The sequence below is a fragment of the Oxyura jamaicensis genome, chromosome 1 (assembly GCF_011077185.1).
Source record: "Oxyura jamaicensis isolate SHBP4307 breed ruddy duck chromosome 1, BPBGC_Ojam_1.0, whole genome shotgun sequence".
In the NCBI taxonomy this organism is placed as follows: domain Eukaryota; kingdom Metazoa; phylum Chordata; class Aves; order Anseriformes; family Anatidae; genus Oxyura; species Oxyura jamaicensis.
The window spans coordinates 142,464,859-142,478,235 of record NC_048893.1 but is presented as its reverse complement, the minus strand read 5'-3'; the positions used below and the strand labels follow the sequence as shown (position 1 = coordinate 142,478,235).

At 37.3% G+C, this 13,377-nt stretch overlaps 1 long non-coding RNA gene across 1 annotated transcript; it reads left to right on the top strand.

The window, feature by feature from the left end:
* Window positions 1-1,100: 1,100 nt before the first annotated feature.
* On the top strand, window positions 1,101-13,141 carry LOC118162019. The gene is made up of 3 exons (XR_004748257.1): window positions 1,101-1,111; window positions 3,210-3,214; window positions 12,223-13,141. It is a non-coding gene; the product is annotated as an uncharacterized LOC118162019 (long non-coding RNA).
* Window positions 13,142-13,377: the final 236 nt, after the last annotated feature.

Below are 13,377 nucleotides of genomic sequence, written 5' to 3'. Positions count from 1 at the left end.
GCTCTCAGGGCACACTGTTCACTCATATCCAACTTGCTGTCAACCAGAACTCTCAGATTTCTTTCTCTGTGGCTGCTCTTCAGCCTCTTGTCCCAGAGGCTGTATGTAAAGCCGGGATTGCCTTGCCCCAGGTGGACATGCTTAACACAGTAGAGAACTACTTAGTCACTGCTTTAATATATGCATTAGATGGTATTTTATAGAGCAGGAGAGGAAAAGTGTTTCCAGTTTTTCTTACTAGAAATAAGCCATCAAATTAGCAGAAATCATAGGCATCTGGGAATTCCTATACTCACTTTTCCTGTATGTATGCCAGAAATAAGGAAAAAAAAATAATGATATTTTTTCACACATACTCCTTCCCTGCCTACAACCCCCAACCAAATGTTAAGGCATATTTATAGCTACATTTTTCTGGGAATGATGACTTAGATATGTCATCCCATCCTTCTCACACATGCAGAAATATAAAATCACCAAAATAAAGTTAAACATTTTTCAGGAGTTACAGAATCACAGAATGGCTTGGGTTGGAAAGGACCTTAAAGACCATCTTGCTCCAACTCCCCCACCATGGCCAGGGGTACCTTCCACTAGACCAGGTTTCTCAAAACCCCATCCAACCTGATATTGAACATCTCAAGGTATGGGGGGGCGGGCATCCACGACTTCTCTGGGAAACCTGTTCCAGTGTCTCACCCCCCTAGAATTTCTTCCTAAAGTCTAATCTAAATCTCCCCTCTTTTAGTTTAAAACCATTCCCCCTTGTCCTATCATTATCTGACTGAGCAAAAAGTTGCTCTCCATCTTTTTTGTAAGTTCCCTTTAAGTACTGAAAGGCTGCAGTGAGGTCTTCCTAGAGCCTTCTCTTCTTTAGGCTGAACATCCCATGCTCTCTCAGCCTTTCTTCATAAGAGTGATGCTCCAGCCCTCTGATCATCTTCATGGCTCTCCTCTGGACCTGCTCTAACAGGTCCACATCTTTCTTGTGTTGAGGGTCCCAAACCTGGACGCAGTACGCCGGGTGGGACCTCATGAAGGCAGAGTAGAAGGGGACAATCACCTCCCTCGACCTGATGGCCACTTCTCTTTTGATGCAGCCTGGAATGCAGTTGTCCTTTTGGGCTGCAAGCACACACTGCTGGCTCATGTTGAGCTTTTCATCCACCAGAACCCCCAAATCCTTCTCCAAGGGCTGCTCTCAATGTCTTATTTTCCCAGTCCGTACTCATGTCAAGGACTGCCCCAACCCAGGTTCAAAACGTACTTTGCCTTGTTGAACTTCATTAGGTTCTCATGGTTCCACTTATCTAGCCTGTCCAGGTCCCTTTGGATGGCTTCCCTTCCTTCTGTTGTTTCAACTGCACTGCTCAACTTGGTGTCATCTGCAAACTTGCTGAGGGCGCACTTGATTCTATTGCCTATGTCATTGATAAAGATATTAAACAGCAGCGGGCCCAAGACAGACCCCTGAAGGACACCACTCATCACTGGCCTCCACGTGGACTTGGAGCCATTGACCACCACTCTCTGGGTGCAGCCTTCAAGCCAATTCCTTATACACTATGTGGTCCACCCTCCAAAGCCATATCTCTCCAATTTGGAGATCAGGATTTTATGTTGGACCTTGTTTGAAGGCCTTACAGAAGTACAGGTAGATGACATCGTTCAGTCTTCCCTTGTCATCTGATGCAGTTATTCCATCATAGAAGGCCACCAGATGGGTCAGGCATGATTTGCCCTTGGTGATGCCATGATGCCCTTGGTGAGGCCATGATGGATCACTTCCCTGTCCTGCATGTGCTTTGACATTGCATAGCTGTGGCCACAAAATTATGCCATCTTCATGCTTACATCATCCAATTTACCACAGGACCACGCAGACCTCGTGGTGTATCCTTCCTTCCATACAGGAGTCCCTGACTCCACAAGCCACTGAAATGCAGATATCTCAGGTGGGAATACAGCACCTTCTCCACAGTATGTGGTGCGTCTTACTACAGTTATGGTCAGAAGGAGAAGCCCACCAGATCCCACTGAAGCTGTAGGGGCACTACTCATAACAAAGTAACAAGCACAGCAAAAATATGACCAAAACGCAAAGCCAACACACACATTTTTGTTAAGAGTACCATCAGATCAGTACTTGGATCTAGCACTCTGTTCCCCAAATATACTGTAATGCAAAGCTTGCTCTAAGCAGGAGATGCAATATAAACACATTTGAGACTATGAGAAGAGCAAAAGGACAAAGGCTAAATCCTATCCCAGAGATGTTTAAAATCTATTCCCTGTATTTTAACTGTACCAACAGATAAAAGGACAGCCACTATGCACAAAATAAGCACCTGTGCATAGGGGTTGGGGGGAAGTGGCCACTGAAGAGGTGGCCTTTAGGACATACTGGCATTAAAAAAAACTGACCATACTGACATAACAAGATGATGCTGAATTATTTTTTAAAGGACACCCACATAAATAAATAAATAAATACATAAGTGAAATATATGGCATCCGCTGGGAAAGAAAAAGGCAACAAACATATCAAAAGGCTGCATAAACCTAATATGAAATAGCTCAGTTTGGGCTGGCTCCAATGTATCTCCTTCCAGGAACAGACACCAATTCCCATAGGGCACCACATAGGCCATAAAACTAGATCTCTATACCTCTTGCATGGAAGTAAAGGCACAGATGAAGACAAGAAGAAAAAAATCCGACCATGACAAAACAGAGTTCATTATCTGAAGCCCATATAATCCAAGGGGAAACAGTTAGCAACCTACAGATCATGGGCATTGATAGGGAAACACCAGCTTTCCCTGATTATTCCCTATTGTGGCAAGACGAAACGAGGACACAGCTGAGGGAGCCATGAGTTAGGCTTCATGATTTTGTGCACTGTAGCCTTTAATGGCTAGAGGAAAAAAAAAAAAAAAAAAAAAAAACACACGTGGAAACATCCATCTCTGTTTTGGGGAAATGAAGTGAGGCGTGACAAGGTGGATTTTGATTCAGCCATACTGTAGAGTAGCCCACAGAAATTAGTGGGATGTAATGATAAGATTTCCCATATTGTTTTTTTCCAGAACATTAACTAAATAATTAATCTGTTAGCAAATTAGGAATTGCCTCCAGCACAACATGCATAGAAAAAGCACACAGTCGTGAGAATCAATCCCACCCTGCAGTACCAGGAGAAGAGGAAGATGAGGTAAGAACCTTTTTATTGCAGTATTTATTAGCAAGTGTCTTCTACTACCCCTCTTCTCCTGTCTGAATCTCATTTTGCTAAATAATTTTGCTTTATTTTAGCTTCAGAGGCTTGCATTGCAGGGAAAGGCATATTGCTGTAGAATTGCCAGTATAACTTCCCTCATAAAAATATTACTTTGGAAGCATCTATTCTCAAGAGAATGTGGTTTAATTTATACATCAATTAACAGTGTAAATTAATGCTTTACTGTTCATCCTATCTCCAAAGATTTTAAGTGCCAGTGGAGGTTTCCATTCTGAACAAAGATGAAAGACCTCAGAGCAAAATGGATGATACAAAAATAAAAAAAAAAAAAAAAAAAAAAAAAAAAAAAATATCCAATGCCTTGAGTGAAACTTGCTGTAGCTGGTTTGGATTCTCTCATGAATTGTCTCAGTCCACATAGCTGGCAGACCAGGACAGATAGACAGAAAACAGGGGTTTCTTGTTTTTTTTTTTTTTAAAAAAAAAAAAAAAAAAAAAAAGCTTCAGATTTTGAAATCTTGAATTCCAAATCATGATGAAAAGCCAAATAGCTTTTACAAGTGTGAAGTATCATTTTGAATATATTAAACCATTCTGCCTGTTTTTTTTTGGATCCAGAATATGAAAACTAAGGATGTATCCACATGAATGACTTAGTTCAGATAAGAAGTGATTTTGAAGCAAACCTCCCAGTCATCTCCACTTGCTGTGCTTTGATTCATACCAAAGAGCTCCAAGAAAGAGCACACAAATTGCATTGCTTCTGGAAATCAGCCTTTTTATGAAATTAAACCAAAAAGTGCACTCTTTACATGCTCCAACCAGAAGTGAGTGCTTAGATCAGACTAGTTCTCATCTCTAGTAAATGTTGGACTATGAACTTTATTATTTTATTTTACATATTTGCTACTGCATTGTCACATGACTTGCTACTATTGACTTAGACTAATAACAGCCACTGAATTTGTTTTTCCATGCATTTCTAGATTGCTAAAACATGAAAAAGTATATACATGCATTTTTTGGCTAAGTCCCCTACAGACAAGGCCTCACAAACTTCTTAAAATGAAAGATGTGGAAAATGCAAGGAGGAAACGGAACAAAAACTGCAAATGCTGCAGGTATTTCTTCATAATAATTTGGGAAGAAAATATAAATAAATCTTATTCTTTCTTTAGTCATACTGCTACCTCATATTGCTTTAAAACACTAACTAAACCATAGTAAATATGGCAATCTGCTATACTACTTTGTCTAGTAGCTTGCCTTTAGAGAGCAGATATAGATTTAGAGCAGCAGCTGAAGGAATCTAATCTTTGAAATAAATCACTATGTGTGTTTATCTTTGTTAATGTGAGGTTTAGATAAAATTGTTCTACAATATTTTTGTTAATAATTTAATAAAGCTTATCTCATATATTGACAGCTAAAGAGTTTGAAAGCTATTATGATACTTTGCAACAGTATATAGACTTCCTTCCTGTGATTCAGCATCAAGTTGCTAATGTTGTTTTATCAGCATGTTTTGATCTGCACAAGGCGATTTAGCTTTGCATCATGGATAGTTCTGTGACAACGTACCTCCTTGCTTTGCCTTTCACAATCCATCTTGATAGAGTCAGGTGGCAGAAGCTGCAAACCAAATTCCTAGTAACAATATGCCAGAATTACATGAAAAAGTTTACATACCAGATCGTCTTTGCAAAAGTTCTGTGTATAATTACCATTAACCTGAAATTATTTTGCAAAACAAACTTCCATATATCAAGGCGAAAAGGACTGAAACATGTATTATGTGATATGTGCAAAAGTAAACCACAAAATGGTGTCTTATGACCTAACTAACTATAAGAGCTGGTGTATATTTCTTGAACTTTATAGGATGATTAAAACAAATTTTTACCAATTTCCTAGCATCCACAGCCAATATGCTATTTATCAGAATCTTCTAAATTTCCACATACAAGTTAGAGCTAAAATTAGAATCATATCCATTATGCAGAAGCAGTATCTACATTCAGCGTCCTCTTTTGTATATTTCAAGTTTTTCCTGTAATGGTTTCTTTTTTTCTTGTTCTTACTAGGTCCTGTCTTCTCTGGTTCTGTGTTGATCTTAAGAATCAGAGGTTTCGAAATGTGCTCAGTGTTTGTTTCTTTACTATATCCACAGCCTGATTTTGTGTCCAATGTTTTTTTCAGGCAAGCCATTGACAAACTGATTCTAAACCCATTCAGGGAAAATCTTTTTTCTTTTTTTAAAATGTCAATCTTTCAAAACATTTCTGCATTCTATGATGGATTTCTCGAGCATTTACTAATAAAATTAATTTCTATCAAAGAAGCCTTATCCTCATATAAACTATGCTTTCTTCTAAGAACAGAATTTACGAGGTACTGTATAGACTTCCAATATGGCAGTTATCAAAAATACATTTTCCAGAGTCTACTGAACAAAGAAGCACCAGCATTAGCCATTACAAAAGACAATGCTCAGATATGTATATGTTTTTAAATGATGATTTTCAGAGAAGTAAATGAGGACTCTTTCATTTTATTGTCTGATTGCTTTAAGTGAAAACTGCCTCAGACATTGTCATGAAGTTCTGAAAATAAAAATGAAATGTATCAGCAAATAATTGCATGGATCATTGGTCACTATTCCACAGAACTCCACCCTTTCTGTGGTGGAAAATTAAAGATTATTGCTTTAAACATGAAATATTTCAAATGATTTTTTTCTACTTACGTTAACATACCTTGAAATTCAAAATTACGCTCAGCTTTAATATCTCTACTTGCCTTCAGCTATTAGCTTCTCCATTTGACAAGGTGACATTTATACTATAGGTATTAAGATTGTACTTTGGGCTGAGTGCACTTAGGAATATATATGCTGTGATGATTCTCCTGAAAAGTGTATTTTTTTTCCTCTTCAGATGTATTGTCATGGTTAGTAAATTTTTTCACATATGAATGTACATTAAAAAAGAAAAAGAAAAAAAAAAAAAAAAAGGAAAGAAAGAAAGAAAAAGTTCTTCACTGGTTTGTTCCATTGGGTTAAAAATGTGGATATCAGCTCCAGCATAGAGCTTGATTTAGGAAGCCATACTTATTCTTTGCTATTCATGAAAGTGCAACAGTGGCCATATTAAACCAGTCTCCACTACAATCCTGCATTTAAGACTAGTTCTATACTATTTTGTTCAAAAGTAGACTTTTTACATCCATTGTAAGAGTCTCCAAGGGTTTCAGAAATAAAGAAATGTCACACCTACATTAATATTCCCTAATCGATGACAAAGCCTGAAGACTGCATAAGAATCTCATTATAAATGAAATATTTGTAAGTATTTTCTAGCAAACAACTAATTTAACCAAGTAGTTAATTTTGCTTTGCAGCACACACTGGAGGCAGGCATTCCTTGATTAGAAATCTTTTCAGGTATGCTCACTGAGGTTAGAGGCAAGACTTTATTTAATCTAACAGATAGAACATACAGACCATAATCATTTGTTCAAGGAATTTTAGTCTATTTCAGTCAATTTGAATTTATCTTTATTCATCTAACTTAGTTGAAACCGTCAAAGATTTGTGTTCTATACTGTTAAAGAAAGATATATCAAGACTCCATTTAATTTACCTGGAGACAAATTTACCTGGAGACATCAGAGCATGGAATTCCTGCCTCTGCCAATGTTTCTTTGTGGATGCTCTCAGGCCTCTTTTTTAGTTGCATGACAAGAGTCATGCCTCTGAACAAATGTGGTGTGGAAAAGGTTTTCAAATGGATCTCAAGGATACTGTACTTCCTAGATTATCCAAAGGATTTCAAGGAACTGACAGCCCATAAATGCACAAGATATAGCCTAACACATAGCACACAACAGCATTTAACAACACAAGTCTCCCACTCCATTGAGAAATTCAAGAGATCATGGGTCCTCATCTGTTCTCAGACTGATCATCTGAGGTGTTTAGCATTGGTTAACAGAAAGCCCCATTTCCTTCACAGACAAATAAGACAGAATCAGAAAAGTGCCTGTTGTTAAGGCTTCAGAATACAAAGGTACCTTTACAATTTTGGTGTGCCCATCTCACACCTTCCTTCTTCCTGCTTTATTCATATTTCTCATGCTTTTCTCCTCTGTAGCTCAAGATAATCAGCAATCCGTCCCTGTTAGTATTCTTCAGGCCAAGAGCTCTTACATAAAACTTATACATAGAAATGATTGAAACTTTGGCTTGGAAATGCGTTAACTGGAATGAGAGGAATAAAAAAGTCTTGTCTCTATTTTTCCATTGCTAAATTCTCCTAATCTTTAGAATAGGTAAAATACGTAGCTCTTGGCACCTGGGGAGAGATTTTTCCTGTTCTTGAAAAGGAGGATCATTTCTTATAATAGCAGATCTATAGAGCTGGGGCTGGTGGCAAAGGTCCAGTTTCTCTGTCTCTGTTTAGCCCTGGTTTTGCAAAAGTCTTACATAGTTAATGGTGGTTTTGTAATAGCAGAGGAAAGCTGGTTTAAGATTTATTGACCAACCCTGTTGGAAGAACTGTTGAAGAAATGCTGGAAAATAAAATCAGTTTTTTGCTTATTTTTTTTTAGTTGTCGTAACTCTTCTTAAAGACTTAAGAAACTGTCCACACTATTATTCTTCTAAATGCAAGAACATTTTTCTGCAAGATTAAACTACACATGGGGACCTCCAGTATCATACACAAACCATGCAATTCCTTGTACCAGTTTCTAAGATGAATTGTATCTGTTATAATTAAGAATACACAGAATAGTGCATGCTTGTACTTTCTTCCTTTTTGTGTGCAGAATTGGCAAATACTTGTGGGTCTCCCCTCAGGAAAGAGTTGCTTAAGTGTTTCCATATTTTTAATCCAAAGGGTATAATTTATTTCTGCAATATGATTCCTCTGGAAGAAATGGAAAGCTTAAAGTGAGTGAGAGCTTTTCCACAGCTCTTTGACTGGCTGTTAATGCATCCAACTGGGAAAAGAAAAAGAATTTCTCCATCAGGCTGGAGCACAGGAGTTAGCTGGGTCCAGCACATACTCCTGGCTGCCTTGTAGCACTGCAGCAGCACTCCAGCACCCTGCAACAGGAACAGAAAGCTGCAAGTTCTTACAGTAGCAAGTGAATCTCCAGCACCTCCAAGGGGAATAGAAGATAAGATGAAAGCTTCTTTAAGCCCCCTCCAGTCTCTTTTTATAGCATTACCCATTAAATCAGAGTTCAATCTTCCAGTAGCTGCCTGGACCCAGGACAAGGAAAAGTTCTAAAAATGCCTTGTATTTAACCAAATTTAATGGTAACAACTCACCATGCCACCTGAAAGGCCCATAAAGAACCTTCTGCAACAGTGCGTGTAAGCCTACATAGGCAACTAGAAACTGAGTTAGGATCTCAGTAAATCTGACAGATTTACTAGACTCAAGTACTACTTAAGGCAACAAACTTTGGGGAAAATTAAACTAGAGAGAGTCTGGGATTTTTCAATAAAACCTTTTCCCAAACAGCATTTTCCAATGCAAAGCTAAAGGTTTTGTAGAATTAATTTACTCTTAAATAAAATTGACAGTAATGTCTATTGAGGACCACAACTGAGAGACCTTACCTTACCTGCCTCTCCCAGTGCAATGTGAGGGCCTTAATTGCTGTGCTGGTGTGCTCACATCTTGGCTGAGCAACACAGAAAGCTTTCAGGTGCTGATTCAGGTTCCTGAAGAGCAGAAATGAACGTGAAAGCACAAATGGTTTGTGAGGATGACAAAAGCAGAGGAATAAGAAAATGAATGAAAGATGTTCCTGAACTGGCAAAGGCAGGATAGAAAGAAAATAAAATATTGCAACACAGAATACACTGAATTATCAGAGGTTTCAATGATTTACTGCTGTGAGAACTTCACAAAAGCAGAAGTTTTAGGAAATGTAAAGTAATGACAGTGGGAAATCTACCAAGAAAAAATTAGTAATTTATTATGAGATACTGTTAGCATTTTTTCATATCTGCAGTGAACTGTTTATACAGTTTGATCTTCCTTCTCTTACTAATGATTTGAAATATATAATACCAAAATGGAGGGAGACAGTTCCTCATACTACAGGATGTGACTGAGAGTGAACTGCTGAGCTAAGATAGATTACAAGGGTGTTGTCTGACCCATTCTTGATATCAGTTATTCTAAATGTGAAGTTTCAAGTGATTCTGAGCTATGCAACCAGAATGTAAGTTCCATTCTTTCCCGTATTTATGCTGCATACACATTTTCTGTGAATATTGGTACTGTAACTAATGAAGCATGGCAGTGAGAGATGCATAGCAGAGTTGGAATTGCTTTTCTTGATGACTTTGATTTACTATGGAATTATGTTGGAACTAGGCTGACACACAGTTTGGCTGGTAAATTTTAATTGTACAAGTGAAAAAGCAGCAATCTCTTGCTGATGCTGCAAAAATAAGCTGGTACATTTGAATATTTTTAAAGACCTCAAGGATTATGCTGATTAAGTACTTGTGAGATTCTGCAGAACAAAATCTGTAAATGCTGATCTAATAGAAAACAACACCACCAACAAACCATGTCCTGTTCTCATTCTAGGAAGGCTTGTATAATGCCTTATATATGATGAACTTCTTTAATTATAGGGTCACAGATTGTTGTTGTTGTTATTGTATACATCAAACAGAATATTCAGTTTACATCAGACGTGATTCTACCAAAAAGGAGGAAACAAAGTACATCTAACAGAGCTTCTTTTCTGCCTGAATTAATATTAGGAGGAAAACTACAAAATATAATTGCAGAAAATCAGCAGAGGCAGAAACAAGTAAAGCTGTCAGCCCATCTAGGAACAGTCCCAGAACTAAGTGAGGTCAAGCAGGAGGACTTCAATGGGTTTCACTGCTTTTTGGATCAAAGTTCCTAATTTACTCCTCTTAGCAGAGCTCTTTCACATTTTCTGATTGACTAGCCATCTTACATTCACCTGTCTATACTTTGCTTCTCTGTAGATAAAAATTCCAAATGAGGTGACACCTCAACAATAGCATCTGTCGAAATATTTCCTGACAGATGTGAGGAAAGGTCATTTAAAATTTATGATCCAATAAACTCATCTAGTCTAATCTAATCGGTAATCTTTATAATAATAATCTAATAATCTAATAATAATCTAATAAATCTAATAATAATCTAATAATCTCTGGCCTGATATGAGATAGGTTTCCCTCCTTCTGGTTTGTGATTCAAAAGCCTTTCATTTACATACACAGGCAGCAAATTCAGAGTTCATTGCAAAACCCCAGAGACTCTGGAGGACTTTGTATAAGGTCTGCTGTAAACTTCCCAATTGTTGGTTTCTTTGACATTGTCAGCTGCATTGCAGGGAAGAGAGAAAAGACTTGCTAAAAAAGCTACTTGCACCTACTGGCACGTGAAGAATGCTTTTATACAAATTGTTTGTGTGTTTTACCTCTCACCCTTTTAGCAAGAATATTTGAAAAACTAAAGCACCTTACTGCAGCATAAAGCTTCCTTTGCATCATGCCATTGGTTTTACATTCAAGCAGTGCTCTAGATTGTTAATTTCACTCAGAAACCTTGATTTTAACATGTGGCTCACCATTATGTACTTTATGATTTCCTCCTTTAATTTCTCACTACCTTCACTTCAGACTTTCTTTCTATTAAGCAGTCAGTCTTTCGCTTTGATTTATTCTACATTCAATATTATAGACTACAATTTCGGAAGTAAGGTTTTTATGCCAGATGTTCTTCTGGAAAGTGCAGGACGTGATTTGTACATAGTTTGAGAAAGAGTCAGCATTTGGCTAGTTTTCTTAATTCACACTGATTCTGTATTCTGAGAGTGACAATGTAGAAATAACTTCTGAGTAGATCTATTTAAGAATCGTATTGCAAATGGGGAGACAGAAAAACAACCAGAAGCATTGGTGGAAAGGCTAAGTGAAGAAATGTTAAACAAAGTCAGAGTCCTCCAGCCCAGACAAAAATGGGTTCAGAAATGTGCATTCATGGTGGGAACAGAATTGCAACATTCCTGGACTCCCAAGCCCTGAGGAATTTGAGGCTCATTCATTCATAGATTTTCCTAATATAAGTTTGTAAGGAGTTTCAAGGCCATTCAAGGTCATGAAATGCATATGTTCAAATAAGGCTTTGCCTGAGATTTTTAAATCTGAAGGAATGGGATGAGGGTAGCCAGACTGCATGCTTTTGAATGTTTCTTATTTTCAATTATACCAGAGCAAGAGAACATCATAGATTAAAAGATTATTGTGATTAACTTCTCACATGGAGGGAGGAGTGACAAAAATAGTCATCTATTTGCTATGACTGGGGGGAGCCTTGCAGGTGTATTTTCTGAAATTGCTTTGCATTGATTCAAGGCCACCATGGAATGAGATGATGACCACTGAGAAATTTAAAACTACTTAAGAGACATAAAGGAATGAATAAAATAAAAGGCCAGTTTCTACAGAGAAATGTTAATACGTTAACTCCTACACTGATTATTCTCAGTATCCTAATGATGAAAATAAATGAGCTTCACAAAATATGTTGAAAAAGCTACCTCTATTAAAGTCAAAAAAGTATTGTGGGGAATGCCAGAAAATAAGGTAGTTAGGCAAAATGATCACATGTAAAATGCATTGTAAACAAGAACAAAATGAAGTACTGCAGACAAAAGGCCCAGTTAGTTCTAATATGTCATGGAAAGTCAGAAGTAACTTTTGTGGAATGAGGAAAAGGCCCCCTTGATATAAAATTAGAATAAAATATGAAGCTGTCCATAGACTAGAAATAGATACAAAAAGCATTAGCAGGACAAGTGAGCTAGTGATGTATTCTAAACTCTGCAGGCAGTTCTTATATATAATTCAGGCAAAAATAAGCATCTTTTTTGTAAACTTACCAAAAGTCATCTCAAATTCTCTCCTCCAGATAAATGCTAGCCAGAACTTCTCATTCGGTCTCTTCCCAACTCCTTAATGAAAGTAGTTCTGGATTTTCATTTCTGTGATGTTTAGAAGCCTCCTAAACTTCAGCTAAGTTCATCAAGGTCTGATTTCTCAATTTACCTAGCATTTGCCATTAATATGATATTTCTTTCCCTTCTGCTAGCAGCATGAGCTAATTGAAAGAAAAGTACACAAATCCTTGTACACAGCTAGAAGAATCTCCACCCCTCTTTTCCTTCTTTTGGTTTTGTTTTGTTTTTAACTTTGAAGTGTCTCTTCTCCTGGCTGTTACAATAATCTGGAATTCCAAATGGCTCAATAGAAACACCACTGTAGGTGTCATATAGCATAATATTAGACTAACACCTAAGTTAAGATATCAAGGAAGGTCCAAATGTGATGCATTTATGGTTTAGCTATGAAGCCTTGCCTTGCAGATCAATTTTTATGGGTGGCATCACTAAAATTAATGAGACTGCTAAGAAATACATGTTTAATTTCTGCTTACAAAGACGTGAATTCACTCTGGAATTTTCGGTACCTGTTGGGTACGTAAACAAAATGTATGACTGGAAGACTGATTTATTCTGATAGACTCTGCAAGTACCTTAAAGCTTTCTTAATATGCATGAGTGCTTGCATCTGCAGGATGTGGGTGCATGAGCAAGTGAATCCGGAGACTTTAAGTGTTTATGCTTCATCATCAAGACATGTTGTGTGAAATGATGCTTGCTGCTAGTTCCATCTGTGCTTGTTATTTTATATTGCTGTGCTGTGGCCATTTCTGAATGCAGATTCATATCTGTAAAACATCTGATTGTGTACTTTAACTTAGCAAACATGCTTATTTCTACTGAACAGTATAAAACTGAAGTGAATGAAAAACTAACAGAAAGATTAAAGACTAGTTATAATTACAATCTGCCTTTTATAACAAGCTTTATTTTGACCTGTAAGTCAAGAAATGATGTCCTTTTGCTACATGCAAGGTCTTCTGTTGTTGCCTAACAGAGATTACAAAACTACACTGTATAGTGCATTTCAAAATATGTAAGGTAAGAAATACACAGAAGGAATAGTGCAACACTAATAATGTGATAGGCACAAATACAGTTTGCATTATTTTTAAAGTGCAGTC